Source organism: Oncorhynchus clarkii, chromosome 1 (assembly GCF_045791955.1).
Source record: "Oncorhynchus clarkii lewisi isolate Uvic-CL-2024 chromosome 1, UVic_Ocla_1.0, whole genome shotgun sequence".
NCBI lineage: Eukaryota > Metazoa > Chordata > Actinopteri > Salmoniformes > Salmonidae > Oncorhynchus > Oncorhynchus clarkii.
Window position 1 is genome coordinate 82339558 of NC_092147.1, and position 16489 is coordinate 82356046.

General features: G+C 42.7%; 1 long non-coding RNA gene across 1 annotated transcript; it reads left to right on the forward strand.

Moving 5' to 3' along the window:
• Nucleotides 1-4302: 4302 nt before the first annotated feature.
• Nucleotides 4303-13890, forward strand: LOC139413369 (uncharacterized). The gene is made up of 3 exons (XR_011634793.1): nucleotides 4303-4474; nucleotides 8074-8248; nucleotides 13163-13890. It is a non-coding gene; the product is annotated as an uncharacterized lncRNA (long non-coding RNA).
• The last annotated feature ends 2599 nt before the right edge of the window (nucleotides 13891-16489 follow it).

Here is a 16489-nt window from a genome sequence, read left to right on the forward strand (position 1 = left end):
CGTGATCACTTTTAGATATGGTAATTTTTATAAATTCATTGAATGTTTGAGAATGAAGTATAGTTAGGCATTTGTGAAAATTCTATAAGAATATTGTCAGAGGACAGACCCAGTTTTTGAAATTATTTTTATTGACTGTTCAACTCAATCTGATCTTAGACAGTTTTTTAGTTTACCAGTGATTTTGTGTGGCCTACCACTTCGCGGCTGAGCCGTTGTTGCTCCTAGACGTTTCCACTTCAAAATACCACTTACAGTTGACCGGAGCAGAAATTTGACAAACTGACTTATTGGAAAGGTGTCATCCTATGACGGTGCCATGTTGAAAGTCACTGAGCTCTACAGTAAAGCCATTCTACTGCCAATGATTGTCTATGGAGATTTTATACACCTGTTAGCAACGGGTGTGACTGAAATAGCCAAACCCACTTATTTGAAGGTGTCCAAATACTTTTGTGTTAACGGTTAAGTCTTTGAATAGTGGATTTTACAGATTCCCTTGGCCTCCTGTTGGTTCACTTTTGTTCTTGCTGTGGTTTATTTCTAGACTTCTTTTTTCTTTCAACGACATGTTCATTGACGAGCCTAACTTTTCTACCTTAGAAAGCCCGTGTTGATTAACCTTCTGATCTTTCTTTTTTGATGTAAATAAGGTGAACAATGATATTTTTTCTAATTTAAGAGTTGGCCTAGGCATTGGTAAAAAACCTATGGATCATGTTTTTCTTTTTGTAAGTTTGTTTTTCAGCCATTTTTGGAGTGACTTATCTGTGGGCTAGTTCTTTCTTTTTTTGAGGAGCAGAGATTAAGAAAACACTGCTTCAAGACTTGCTTTGCAGTTACCCATACTTTTCTCTTAAGGTCAACTATGAAGTGAAAGTATTTTTAAGGACACTTTCATTGACATTCTTAGGTGTACCTCTGACACCTGTTGCATCACAAGGTATGCAAGTAAATGTGTGACAGATGCGCATTGCAACTTTTTCTACTGCTTGCCATTCAAACTTTAAAACATGCAAACCGGTCTGGAATGGTGTGCTTGTATACAGTGTTTTGATACCAGTTACTCTAGAGCCCGACGGATATGGGATTTTTGTATGTATATTTTCTGTATGGATTGTGATTAAAAAGATACTCAAAGAACGTTTAATGTAAGCACCACAGAACATTTAGGAGCACCAGAAAGATGCAGGAAAAAAAGTAAATAAAAAATGTACTGTAGTGAAAGGAAGATATACCACCCCGATTCCAGGAAACAACATGAGCCTCTGAAGACTGAGCGGCCCCGTGCCAGAATGAGGCTAGCATTCCATTTGTAGGGCTGTAGCCACTGGTAGTTGTCACTTGCAAGATACAATATAATTCACAACATTTTACGCTGGCACTGTGCTGCCTCTCGCCCCTAAGTGTTGCTTCAGTGAATGGTCCTTGCTATCCGGAGAGACATCGCTACCTCATAGTTTTGAAACACCATGTAAACACTGAGAATGTAAAGCAACTTTTTTTTTGTCTACCTGGCATTTTCTTTGTTGGACTTTTTGTCACCTTTTTTAGACAAACGATTTAATTGTCTTTGTTTATATTTTAATGTTTTTTTTTTGTCATTTTGACTCTTATCCAAGTGTTTACAGTTTCGTGGATGTTTTTGTGATATTTTTCTGAGGATTAACACATTTTTTTGAAGAAGTCTTCATACTTCTCCCATTTGTGGACTGCCTCAAAGGAGTTTCTTTCTGGCATACTTTGGAGTGTCTTTGGAACAAAGGGTATGTAGCTTTTATGCTTCCTTTCTGTTAATGTTAACTGTTAATTAGCCTAACCAAGACTTTGCTATTTCAGGTTTCATCTTGTGTTATCATGTAGTGTTGTAAATATATATTTCTTAATCTCCACTCTTCAATGTATTTTGTAATCACTTGGGCCCTCCCTTGAAGAGACCACTAGCCCCCAACCCCTAGAATTAGAAAGTATTTGACATGTGGTAATAGCTCCAGCATGCCTTCTGATGGACTTTCAGCATTTTAGCCATATTATTTTCATATATAAGTGTAAGGGTTAGTAGTGTTTGCTGGATCCTGCCCTGTTCTGGTAACTGCATACACATTTCTTCCCAGGTGCTGCGTCTCTGTGTCCAACCGGCTGAGCATGCGCCCCAAAAGCAGAATGGTCTTTCTGTCCTTTCTGCCATGTTTGACGAAACTCTACAGAAGTGAGTAGCCTACCTCAAAGCCCTGAAGGGGTGTTAGTCAGAGATTCAACTGGCAGCTTTATTTTTTATTTTTTTAAAGTATTTTATTTCCCCTTTATTTAACCAGGGAGGCCAGTTGAGAACAAGTTCTCATTTACAACTGCGACCTGGCCAAGATAAAGCAAAGCAGTGTGAACAGACAACAACACAGAGTTGTTTTAAGAATGTAAAATGTCAGAATAATAGTAGTGATTTATTTCAGCTTTTATGTCTTTCATCACATTCCCAGTTGGTTAGAAGTTTACATACACCCAATTAGTATTTGGTAGCATTGTCTTTAAATTGTTTAACTTGGGTCAAAAGTTTTGGGTAGCCTTCCACTAGCTTCCCACAATAAGTTGGGTGAATTTTGGCCCATTCCTCCTGACAGAGCTGGTGTAACTGAGTCAGGTTTATACTCCTTGCTCGCCCACGCTTTTTCAGTTCTGCCCACAAATGTTCTATAGGGTTGAGGTCAGGGTTTTGTGATGGCCACTCCAATAGCTTGACTTTGTTGTCCTTAAGCCATTTTGCCACAACTTAGGAAGTATGCTTGGGGTCATTGTCCATTTGGAAGACCCATTTGTGACCAAGCTTTAACTTCCTGACTGATGTCTTGAGATGTTGCTTCAATATATCCACATAATTTTCCAACCTCATGATGCCATCTATTTTGTGAAGTGCACCAGTCCCCCCTGCAGCAATGCACCCTCACAACATGCTTCCTTCCCCATGCTTCATGGGTTGGGATGGCGTTCTTAGGCTTGCAGGCCTCCCCCCTTTTCCTCCAAACTTAATGATGGTCATTATGGCCAAACAGTTCTATTTTTGTTTCATCAGACCAGAGGACATTTCTCCAAAAAGTACGATGTTTGTCCCCATGGGCAGTTACAAACCGTAGTCTGGCTTTTTTATGGCGGTTTTGGAGCAGTGGCTTCTTCCTTGCTGAGCAGCCTTTTAGGTTATGTTGATGTAGGACTCGTTTTACTGTGGATATAGATACTTTTGTACCTGTTTCCTCCAGCATCTTCACAAGGTCACAAAGTTAAATCTAGAATTGGCTTCCTATTTTGCAACAAAGCATCCTTCACTCATGCTGCCAAACATACCCTTGTAAGACTGACCATCCTACCAATCCTCGACTTCGGCGATGTCATTTACAAAATAGCCTCCAATACTCTACTCAACAAATTGGATGCAGTCTATCACAGTGCAATCCGTTTTGTCACCTAAGCCCCATATACTACCCACCATTGCGACCTGTACGCTCTCGTTGGCTGGCCTTCACTTCATACTCGTCGCCAAACCCACTGGCTCCATGTCATCTACAAGACACTGCTAGGTAAAGTCCCCCCTTATCTCAGCTCGCTGGTCACCATAGCATCACCCACCTGTAGCACGCGCTCCAGCATGTATATCTCTCTGGTCACCCCCAAAACCAATTCTTTCTTTGGCCGCCTCTCCTTCCAGTTCTCTGCTGCTGGAAACACTTATCTCCCTCACTAGCTTTAAGCACCAACTGTCAGAGCAGCTCACAGATCACTGCACCTGTACATAGCCCGCCTATAATTTTGTCCAAACAACTACCTCTTTCCCTACTGTATTTATTTTATGTATTTATTTATTTTGCTCCTTTGCACCCCATTATTTTTATTTCTACTTTGCACATTCTTCCACTGCAAATCTACCATTCCAGTGTTGTACTTGCTATATTATATTTACTTTGCCACCATGGCCTTTTTTTGCCTTTACCTCCCTTATCTCACCTCATTTGCTCACATCGTATATAGACTTTTTTTCTACTGTATTATTGACTGTATTGTTTGTTTTACTCCATGTTTTACTCCATGTGTAACTCTGTGTTGTTGTATGTGTCGAACTGCTTTGCTTTATCTTGGCCAGGTCGCAATTGTAAATGAGAACTTGTTCTCAACTTGCCTACCTGGTTAAATAAAGAATAAAAAGGTCCTTTCCTGTTGTTCTGGGATTGATTTGCACTTTTCGCACCATTTGTATGTTCATCTCTAGGAGACAGAACGCGTCTCCTTCCTGAGTGGTATGATGGCTAAGTGGTCCCATGGTGTTTATACTTGTGTACTATTGTTTGTACAGATGAATGTGGTACCTGCAGGCGTTTGGAAATTTCTCCCAAGGATGAACCAGACCTGTGGAGGTCTACACTTTTTTTCTTGGCTGATTTCATTTGATTTTCCCATGATGTCAAGCAAAGAGGCACTGAGTTTGAAGGTAGACCTTGAAATACATCCACAGGTACACCTCCAATTGACTAAAATTATGTCAGTTAACCTATCAGAAGCTTCTAAAGCCATGACATCATTTTCTGGATTTTTCCAAGCTGTTTAAAGGCACAGTGAACTTAGTGTATGTAAACTTCTGACCCACTGGAATTGTGATACAGATAAGTGAAATAATCTCTCTGTAAACAATTGTTGGAAAAATGACTTGTGTCATGCACAAAGATGTCCTAACCGACTTGCCAAAACTATAGTTTGATAACAAGAAATTTGTGGAGTGGTTGAAAAGCGAGTTTTAGTGACTCCAACCTAAGTGTATGTAAACTTCCGACTTCAACTATATACAGTGGGGCAAAAAAGTATTTAGTCAGACACCAATTGTGCAAGTTCTCCCACTTAAAAGATGACGGAGGCCTGTAATTTTCATCATAGGTACACTTTGATAGGTTTCACATTGTAGGATTTTTTATGAATTTATTTGCAAATTATGGTGGAAAATAAGTATTTGGTCACCTACAAACAAGCAAGATTTCTGGCTCTCACAGACCTGTAACTTCTTCTTTAAGAGTCTCCTCTGTCCTCCACTCGTTACCTGTATTAATGGCACCTGTTTGAACTTGTTATCAGTATAAAATACACCTGTCCACAACCTCAAACAGTCACACTCCAAACTCCACTATGGCCAAGACCAAAGAGCTGTCAAAGGACACCAGAAATCAAAATGATCACAAGAACGGTGAGCAAAAATCCCAGAATCACACGGGGGGACCTAGTGAATGACCTGCAGAGAGCTGGGACCAAAGTAACAAAGCCTACCATCAGTAACACACTACGCCACCAGGGACTCAAATCCTGCAGTGCCAGACGTGTCCCCCTGCTTAAGCCAGTACATGTCCAGGCCCGTCTGAAGTTTGCTAGGGAGCATTTGGATGATCCAGAAGAAGATTGGGAGAATGTCATATGGTCAGATGAAACCAAAATATAACTTTTTGGTAAAAACTCAACTCCATACCTACTGTGAAGCATGGGGGTGGAAACATCATGCTTTGGGGCTGTTTTTCTGCAAAGGGACCAGGACGACTGATCCGTGTAAAGGAAAGAATGAATGGGGCCATGTATCGTGAGATTTTGAGTGAAAACCTCCTTCCATCAGCAAGGGCATTGAAGATGAAACGTGGCTGGGTCTTTCAGCATGACAATGATCCCAAACACACCACCCGGGCAACGAAGGAGTGGCTTCGTAAGAAGCATTTCAAGGTCCTGGAGTGGCCTAGCCAGTCTCCAGATCTCAACCCCATAGAAAATCTTTGGAGGGAGTTGAAAGTCCGTGTTGCCCAGCAACAGCCCCAAAACATCACTGCTCTAGATGAGATCTGCATGGAGGAATGGGCCAAAATACCAGCAACAGTGTGTGAAAACCTTGTGAAGACTTACAGAAAACGCTTGACCTCTGTCATTGCCAACAAAGGGTATATAACAAAGTATTGAGAAACTTTTGTTATTGACCAAATACTTATTTTCCACCATAATTTGCAAATAAATTCATTAACAATTCTACAATGTGATTTTCTGGATTTTTTTTCTCATTTTGTCTGTCATAGTTGAAGTGTACCTATGATGAAAATTACAGGCCTCATCTTTTTACGTGGGAGAGCTTGCACAATTGGTGGCTGACTAAATACTTTTTTGCCCCACTGTGTGTGTGTATATGTGTATATATATATATATATATATATATATATATATATATATATATATACAGTATTTGATTCACTGCTGATTTTGCATGTTTTCCTACTTACAAAGCATGTAGAGGTCTATAATGTTTTATCATCGGTACACTTCAGCTGTGAGAAATATCTAAAACAAAAATCCAGAAAATCACATTGTATGATTTAATTTAATTGAGTAATTAATTTGCATTTTATTGCATGACATAAGTATTTGATACATCAGAAAAGTTTAACTTAATATTTGGTACAGAAACCTTTTTTTGCAATTACAGAGATCATACGTTTCATGTAGTTCTTGACCAGGTTTGCACACACTGCAGCAGGGATTTTGGCCCACTCCTCCATACAGACCTTCTCCAGATCCTTCAGGTTTCGAGGCTGTCGCTGGGCAATATGGACTTTCAGCTCCCTCGCAAGATTTTCTATTGGGTTCAGGTCTGGAGACTGGCTAGGCCACTCCAGGACCTTGAGATGCTTCTTACGGAGCCACTCCTTAGTTGTCATGCTGGAAGACCCAGCCACGACCCATCTTCAATGCTCTTACTGAGGGAAGGAGGTTGTTGGCCAAGATCTTGCGATACATGGCCCCATCCAACCTTCCCTCAATTCGGTGCAGTTGTCCTGTCCCCTTTGCAGAAAAGCATCCCCAAAGAATGATGTTTCCATCTCCATGCTTCACATCCTTCTTCTTCCTCCAAACACGGCGAGTGCAGTTTAAACCAAAAAGCTATATTTTTGTCTCATCAGACCACATGACCTTCTCCCATTCCTCCTCTGGATCATCCAGATGGTCATTTGCAAACTTCAGACGGGCCTGGACATGCGCTGGCTTGAGCAGGGGGACCTTGCGTGCTCTACAGGATTTTAATCCATGACGGCTTAGTGGGTTACTAATGGTTTTCTTTGAGACTGTGGTCCCAGCTCTCTTCAGGTCATTGACCAGGTCCTGCCGTGTAGTTCTGGGCTGATCCCTCACCTTCCTCATGATCATTGATGCCCCATGAGGTGAGATCTTGCATGGAGCCCCAGACCGAGGGTGATTGTCCGTCATCTTGAACTTCTTCCATTTTCTAATAATTGCGCCAACAGTTGTTGCCTTCTCACCAGGCTGCTTGGCTATTGTCCTGTAGCCCATCCCAGCCTTGTGCAGGTCTACAATTTTATCCCTGATGTCCTTACACAGCTCTCTGGTCTTGGCCGTTGTAGAGAGGTTGGAGTCTGTTTGATTGTGTGTGGACAGGTGTCTTTTATACAGGTAACGAGTGGAGAACAGGAGGGCTTCTTAAATAAAAACTAACAGGTCTGTGAGAGCTGAAATTCTTACTGGTTGGTAGGTGATCAAATACGTATGTCATGCAATAAAATGCAAATTAATTACTTAAATCCAGAAAATCACATTGTATGATTTTTTTTGTTTTAGATTCCGTCTCTCATAGTTGAAGTGTACCTATGATAAAAATTACAAACCTCTACATGCTTTGTAAGTAGGAAAACCTGCAAAATCAGCAGTGTATCAAATACTTGTTCTCCCCACTTTATATATATATATATATATATATATTCATGTTTATTTTTCTATTGTCAGAATGATTCAAATCAAAATAATACTTGTGTTACTGAGCAGGTGGGTGTGATGAATTCTGATAGACATGCTGATGGTTCCTGGGGTGAATGGACTCCATTTTGTGTTTACTGACGCAAGTGAACTCTCACGCATTGTCACTGTCAAACACAGGGCTGGGAGGGTGTAAAACTATAGTACAATACTGTTGGTCTACTGGGGTTAAAGGACTGAGTCTGTGTCTGTCTTTGCGTGTGTCTGCTAATATGTATGATGTCATGTATATCTTCTCTCCAGACTACCATGGTGGTTTCCAGCTTCAGCCAGACTGGGACAGACTGGGAAGGGGAAACAAGTGAACAGATATTCGCTAGGACAATCGCAGAATGGTCACCATGGAAACATACCACCTGTACCAGTTCAGGACATGAGATTGCCACGTTGACCATCTTTAAGACGAAACAGTCTCTGGGTGAGTATGCCCATCAGTCAGCCGCCCACTAATCAGTAGCCTAGTACCCCGCCCCACCAGTAGAGGTCAGTGCATCACCTGCTTATTGTTATTAATGGCCCAGTCTGAAAAAGACCCTTAGTAAGGCTATTTTCCGTGTCTCTTTAGTCTACAGCAACAGTTGTTCATCTTCCCATGTAGATGCAGGATTTCAATCTTGCCAAAGATCAGTATCACAACTGATTCAACTAAGTCTTGTACTAAATACTATGGTTTTTAGTTGATTGGCAAAAGCCAACACCTACACTGGCACTCTGTGGAGAAATTCCCTGTCTCTACAGGTATCAGTATCTCAGGTGGGATGGAGAATGAGATGATGTTTCCAGGAGGAGCTGCCTCTACCAGTGACGTTCTGATGGTTAGCTTCTTTAGGAGCTCACTAATATTCCGGCAGCTCATGCTTTAATCCAAGCTGAGCCATATAATACAAGGTGATGTGTTTAGCGGAATGTATTGTTCTGTGACGTTTGTAAACAACACTCAACTTTGGCCTGGGCTCAGAACTCTGAGTCTACAATACCTGAATGAAAAGACTTTGCTGGTGTGTGTGCCTGTGTTGGTGTGTCTTTTGTCTGACTGACAGTCTTATGAGTGGTAGAATGAGAGCGAAGGGGTGGAGAGAGGAAACTATTTTAAGACGCCTGTATGCTTCCCATCCAGAACAGTTTGCGTATGCGCTACATTACCAAAAGTATGTGGACACCAGCTTGTCAAACATCTCTATCCCCCTATTGCTACTATAACAGCCTCTGTTCTTCTGGGAAGAATTTCCACTTGGTGTTGGAACACTGCTGCGGGTACTTTATTTAAATATTTTTTAACCTTTTATTTAACTAGGCAAGTCCGTTAAGAACACATTCTTATTGACAATGACGGCCTACCCTGGCCAAACCCTAACCGCCCTATGGGACTCCCAATCACGGCCGGTTGTGATACAGCCTGGAATCGAACCAGGGTCTGTAGTGACGCCTCAGGCACTGATATGTAGTGCCTTAGACCGCTGCTCCGCTCGGGATTGTTCAATAACTTGCTTCCATTCAGCCACGAGCATTCGTGAGGTTGGGCGCTAATGATTGCAGTCGGCGTTCCAATTCATCCCAAAGGTGTTCGATGGGGTTGAGGTCAGGGCCCTGTGCAGGCCAGTCAAGTTCTTCCACACCAATCTCGAAAAACCATTTCTGTATGGACCTCGCTTTGTGCACAGGGGCATTGTCATGCATGAAACAGGAAAGGGCCTTCCCCAAATTGTTGCCACAAAGTTGGAAGCACAGAATTGTCTAGATTCATTGTCTCATTCAATGATAGCCGACTCGTTTTCATGCACATTTTTTCACTTGAAAAATACTGCACCAAGCATCTTAGTTAGATATAAAGTTGAGGGACGAAGATATCCTTGGCAAAAACAGCTAAATTAATTACAGGTTTCTTGAGTTACTTTATATAAATTTTGACTATTTTGAGGAAGTGTATATTGACAACGGTGTCTGAAGATAGACAAACAGTACTATTTTCAAGGGAGTATGTGAGTACAATCGTTCGGTTCGCCTAGCCGAGTTCGGATGGGCACCAGCTGACCTAAAAATGCGGAAGTCACCTTGCTCACAGCTCTGTGAGGAGAATAGTTAACAATAGCTGAGTGTGAGTGTGCGTCTCCTGTATGATATGTAGGGTGTCCACCCACTCTACCCAGAGTTTTCCCACACTCTACCCAGAGTTTTCCCACACTCTACCCAGAGTTTTCCCACACTCTACCCAGAGTTTTCCCACACTCTACCCAGAGTTTTCCCACACCTCTACCCAGAGTGGGGGAAAACATGCTTTGGTGATGACGTTTCACTTTCTTATGTTATAAAATACATTTGACCAAGACAAATATGATTCTTAATGTTCTGAATCGTTCAGTGGGGTCGTTCTCTGACATCATTAATATTATATCCTAGAAGTCATATTTCATAACCTAATACATCTGATAAAAAGCACTGAGCTCTGTTGACAGAGCGGTGCAGACTCATCGGATTTCACGTGTTCAAAGTTGTTTCCGTGGGTCGCAAATAGCTAAATTAGCATGACACGAGCTGAATGAAATGTAAAAGGCTTTGAAAATAAAAAGCTTGTGGTACGCTCAGTGGTCCGTTAACATTTCACAGAGATACGCCTGTTTTTGTTCATATTAAAATGAACAGCATAGAATTAAATATGAAAATACAAAAAGTAATGTCTCAACATTTGATATCTAATTTTGACCATCCTACAAGGGTAAAAACTCCAATTACCTTTCAACGGATTATGATGGAGACCATGGGGTTTCTTACAGGAGTATCTACACAATTAACATATTATTTTACACATTGGTCAAAATGTTTTTGATTGGACACCCTATAATATCTTAGCCAGAGTGTATTACCAGAAATAAAGATCCTGGATGACGCAGGGGGATCAGGTCAGAGGTTACAGTGAGGTGAGAGAGGGGTGAAGAGATACTAGGTCACAGCTTCATTTATTGGTCACGTAGAGTTTTGCAGATGTTATCGCAGGTGCAGCGAAATGCTTATGTTTCTAGCTCCAGTAGTGCAGTAATATCGTGTGTGTGTGTTGCTGCCGTGAACCTGGTGACATCACTTCCCAGGTCCGATTAGTGTCATACACTCTGGGGATCCGGTGTCGGCTAAGCCATTCAGTTTCTAAGAACTTCCCCTTCCACCTTTTCACACACACACACATTACATTATTATAATTTTTTTTTAAATCAGTTATTTTACCAGGTAAGTTAACTGAGAACACGTTCTCATTTGCAGCAACGACCTGGGGAATAGTTACAGGGGAGAGGAGGGAGGATGAATGAGCCAATTGTAAACTGGGGATTATTAGGTGACTGTGATGGTTTGAGGGCCAGATTGAGAATTTAGCCAGGATACCGGGGTTAACACCCTTACTCTTATGAGTGCCATGGGATCTTTAATGACCTCAGAGAGTCAGGACACCCGTTTAACTTCCCATCCGAACGACGGCACCCTACACAGGGCAGTGCCCCCAATAACTGCCCTGGGGCATTGGGATATTTTTTTTAGACCAGTGGAAAGAGTGCCTCCTACTGGCCCTCCAACACCACTTCCAGCAGCATCTGGTCTCCCATCCAGGAACTGACCTGGACCAACCCTGCTTAGCTTCAGAAGCAAGCCAGCAGTGGTATTCATACGCATGCGTCGGAGACCTTTGAGAAGGAGGGAAAGGACACGGAGGGCGAGAAATGGTTGGGAGAGAGGGAAACAGAGAGACATGGTTGGAAGAGAGAGGGAAACAGAGAGACATGGTTGGAAGAGAGAGGGAAACAGAGAGACATGGTTGGAAGAGAGAGGGAAACAGAGAGACATGGTTGGGAGAGAGAGGGAAACAGAGAGACATGGTTGGTTGCTTTACTCTGACCCCCCCCATCTCCTGTTTCTTAACTCAGCCTCACACCTCTCTGGCATGGCCTGATAGCTGGTCCTTATCTGGTGTGTCTGCTGGCTGTCTCCCACACACTGAGACCAAATAGTCCCTGTCTGGTGTCTCTCTGCTGGCTGTCTCCCACACACTGAGACCAAATAGACAACTACAGCAGGCTTTCCTGTCCCCCTGTTCCTGTCTGAAAACACCATATCTTTTAGCTAGCCACCAGGTGTGTGTGTCTGTCTCTTTCTTTCTGTGTGTGTGTGTGTTTCTCTCTTGTGTCTCTCTCTCTCCTTTTCATCTGTGCTGTTAGCTGAGTAAGGTCACTGTGTAGTCAACAGCACCAGGATTATACTATTTACCCTGTCCTAGAGTTTTGGTGTTGCTGTCTCCAGACATATGACCTGGAGTCTGGACAGTGATCCACTACCTACTAGGAGCAATGCCCATCTAACTAATGTTAAACACACTTACATGTGGATGATGCCTATTGGCTAGACATGGACAGGGTGAGAGAGAGAGGCCCAAAAAGAGCATCCATAAATGTTTACCTAAGAGGATGAATGAGATTGTCTAATATTCAAAATGACTTTGCACTTTAATCTGCTTTTTAGTTAAATGGATTGAAGTATTTTGGTGCTGGTATCAAATCAAATCAAATGTATTTATATAGCCCTTCGTACATCAGCTGATATCTCAAAGTGCTGTACAGAAACCCAGCCTAAAACCCCAAACAGCAGGCAATGCAGGTGTAGAAGCACGGTGGCTAGGAAAAACTCCCTAGAAAGGCCAAAACCTAGGAAGAAACCTAGAGAGGAACCAGGCTCTGAGGGGTGGCAGGTCTTCTTCTGGCTGTGCCGGGTGGAGATTATAACAAAACATGGCCAAGATGTTCAAATGTTCATAAATGACCAGCATGGTCGAATAATAATAAGGCAGAACAGTTGAAACTGGAGCAGCAGCACGGCCAGGTGGACTGTGGACAGCAAGGAGTCACGGAAGGGAAGGCAGCAATGTTTTGGGTTAACCAATGCTAGGGGAGATGGAGATGTATTTTCAGTTCAAACAGGGCCCTGGTTTGGGGAAAATCGAGAAGAGACCTTGTAATGTCACATACCTCTGGCCTTGTGATTTTGTGTGTGACCCTTCATTGGGGCTGTCAGCCAGGTGCATCCTCAGTGAGCCCTGATGACATCACAGGAAGTTCCTCTCCTCAGGGTTCTAGAACTCTTCCTGCATTAAACAATGCATTGTGTGCGTGTGTTTTGTGTTTTCAACATAACCTTCTGCTGAGGCTGAGTGTGTGTGTGTGTGTGAGCGAGTGAGAGAATATGGTAATGAATGTACTGGGATGAAGGAGAGCAGTAGATGCTGAGTGGGAGCCCAGGTCACTGCACAGTGTTGGCGTCTGCATCACCTTTAACCTGTCTTTGTGTGTGTCTCCAGGCGTGGTATGAGCTGGTTTCAGTGGACGGTGAGTCTCTGCAGCGTGTGACCCATCAGCATGCAGTGTTCAGCAACAAGGCCAAAGACCCCGTGGTGTTTGTCAAGATCCTCAAGGGACCAGCTGACTTGCATCAGAGGAGTCCACTGTCAGGCTTACACAAGTACTACACACAGTATTTTTATTGAATCTTTATTGAACTAGGCAAGTCCATTTTAAGAACAAATTCTTATTTACAATGACGGCCTACACCGGCCAAACCCGGACGACGCTGGGCCAATTGTGCGCCGTCCTATGGGGACTCAATATCACAACCATATGTGATGCATTCTGGATTCGAACCAGAGACTGTAGTGACGCCTCTTGCACTGAGATGTAGTGCCTTAGACTGCTGAGCCAATCGAGAGCTCAGTACTGCTGGCCTGTCTACAAGAATGCTCTGAGGTGCAGTTCACCCATCCACTGGAAATGGTGGTGTTCAAACCAGAACGCATGTCGACTTAAAGAGGAGGAGGATTCCCCTGACGCAGATGGTTCGCTCCAGCTAGGCTGCAATGGAAGGGAATGGTCTATTCTCAGAGGAGAGGAGGAGCATGGGTACCTCGGGACCAATAAGCATGGGTACCTTACCTGGGACCAATAAGCTTGCTTCTCCTCTAGGGCAAAAAGGATAATGGTTGTTTGCATAGCAAACAGGAACTACTGCAAAATTAAAATGTTTTTTTACACATGTGGGACTACTGTGCTTGCTTTGTGTATAACAATAATGTGATAAATACTATTTATCAAAGATGAACTTGATTATATGTATCCTTTTTCTTATATGAACTTAACATTTTGGAGAAAACACCCCTAAGAATAAAAAGGTTATCTAGCATTGTCAGGAGTCAGCAGCTAGCTATCCATATTAGCATATGTATCATCAAGGGACGGGAACTTTGTGAAAGCAGAGAACAAAAAACACACACACTTAACCACACACACACACCGTTCCAGGAAGCATCTCAGTCCATGGACGTCCTGCCAGAGAGAGCCTTATGAGAGGTGTAGTCCAGATTAAGCCTCTGTTTTATGTCAAAGGTCATCGTTGTAGTTTAATAGATGTCTAGGGCATCTGTTTAAAGTAGTGTTTCTGGCCTGTTTTAAAACTGTTTCTGGACTACATAGTCCATGTTTCTGGGTCAGGCGTGATGACAGCTTTGTGGACTGAGCCTGTGAAGACGTAGGTTCTCCAACTCCTACATGTTAAATGCAGGATATGAGGACCAGTGGCATGGCTTAAACTAGGGCTGGGGTGAGAGAAGTTGGCGGTAGAGAGAAGATAGGAGAAAGGGGCAAGGACTGGTGAGAGAGGGGCTAAGGCTGGGAAAGATTGGCTAGAGCTGGGATATAGGGTGGGAGACCGAGACGGTATGGGAAGGGTTGATGCCAGGTCAAAGGCTAAGTTTAGGTTCCTAACTCCAAAGAATCACCAGTGTAGTACATTATGCATAGTGCCTTTTACATTTATGAGACAAAGGGCCTGAGTGATGCTTACATACGACTTGCTGGAGTGTCTGGCTGGTGACAAATGCTGCTGTATAATCAATGGCAGTATGGTCAGATAAGCTTATATTATATACATTTAGTTGATGCATAATACGCACGTAACTTGCTTTTAATACGTTGCATCCATAATGCCCTTTGATCATCATACAAATTGATCACAAATGTTCATTTTATTTCCACTTCACACAGTCTTCCTGTCTCTGGATTGTGTAATGTCGTTAATGGAAGTAGTTCAGTTATCGACTGATAAATGTGAATCCTAACTTCCACTTAAGTCACATTTTTACTAAGGCCAGGATTCGTTCAAAGGCGCATTGTGCACTGCACAGCGCTCCATCTCGCCTTTTATATAAATCCCAGCTCTAGTCGTGCATTAATATCAATGGCAGAGAGTGAAAATGTGTTCGGATTCCCCCCGAAAAGCCTTCTTCACTTCAGCCAGTTGCAACAAAAATATACAGTGGGGAGAACAAGTATTTGATACACTACTGATTTTGCAGGTTTTCCTACTTACAAAGCATCTTCTTCAAAGTTCTTTCTTTAAGAAGCTCTCCTGTTCATGAGCTCCACTCATTACCTGTATTAACTGCACTTGTTTGAACTCGTCACCTGTATAAAAGACACCTGTCCACACACTCAATCAAACAGACTCCAACCTCTCTACAACGGCCAAGACCAGAGAGCTGTGTAAGGAAATCAGGGATAAAATTGTAGACCTGCACAAGGCTGGGATGGGCTACAGGACAATAGGCAAGCAGCTTGGTGAGAAGGCAACAACTGTTGGCGCAATTATTAGAAAATGGAAGAAGTTCAAGATGACTGTGTGTGTGTGTATATACAGTTGGCCAAAAAAGTATTTAGTCAGCCACCAATTGTGCAAGTTCTCCAACTTAAAAAAATGAGACAAACAAAATGAGAAGAAGAAAAATCCAGAAAATCACATTGTAGGATTTTTAATGAATTTATTTGCAAATTATGGTGGAAAATAAGTATTTGGTCAATAACAAAAGTTTATCTCAATACTTTGTTATATACCCTTTGTTGGCAATGACAGAGGTCAAGCGTTTTCTGTAAGTCTTCACAAGGTTTTCACACACTGTTGCTGCTATTTTGGCCCATTCCTCCATGCAGATATCCTCTAGAGCAGTGATGTTTTGGGGCTGTTGCTGGGCAACACGGACTCTCAACTCCCTCCAAAGATTTTCTATGGGGTTGAGATCTGGAGACTGGCTAGGCCACTCCAGGACCTTGAAATGCTTTTTACGAAGCCACTCCTTCGTTGCCCGGGCGGTGTGTTTGGGATCATTGTCATGCTGAAAGACCCAGCCACGTTTCATCTCCAATGCCCTTGCTGATGGTAGGCTTTGTTACTTTGGTCCCAGCTCTCTGCAGGTCATTCACTAGGTCCCCCCGTGTGGTTCTGGGATTTTTGCTCACCGTTCTTGTGATCATTTTGACCCCACAGGGTGAGATCTTGCGTGGAGCCCCAGATCGAGGGAGATTATCAGTGGTCTTGTATGTCTTCCATATCCTAATAATTGCGCTCACAGTTGATTTCTTCAAACCAAGCTGCTTACCTATTGCAGATTCAGTCTTCCCAGCCTGGTGCAGGTCTACAATTTTGTTTCTGGTGTCCTTTGACAGCTCTTTTGTCTTGGCCATAGTGGAGTTTGGAGTGTGACTGTTTGAGGTTGTGGACAGGTGTCTTTTATCCTGATAACAAGTTCAAACATGTGCCATTAATACAGGTAACAAGTGGAGGACAGAGGAGCCTCTTAAAG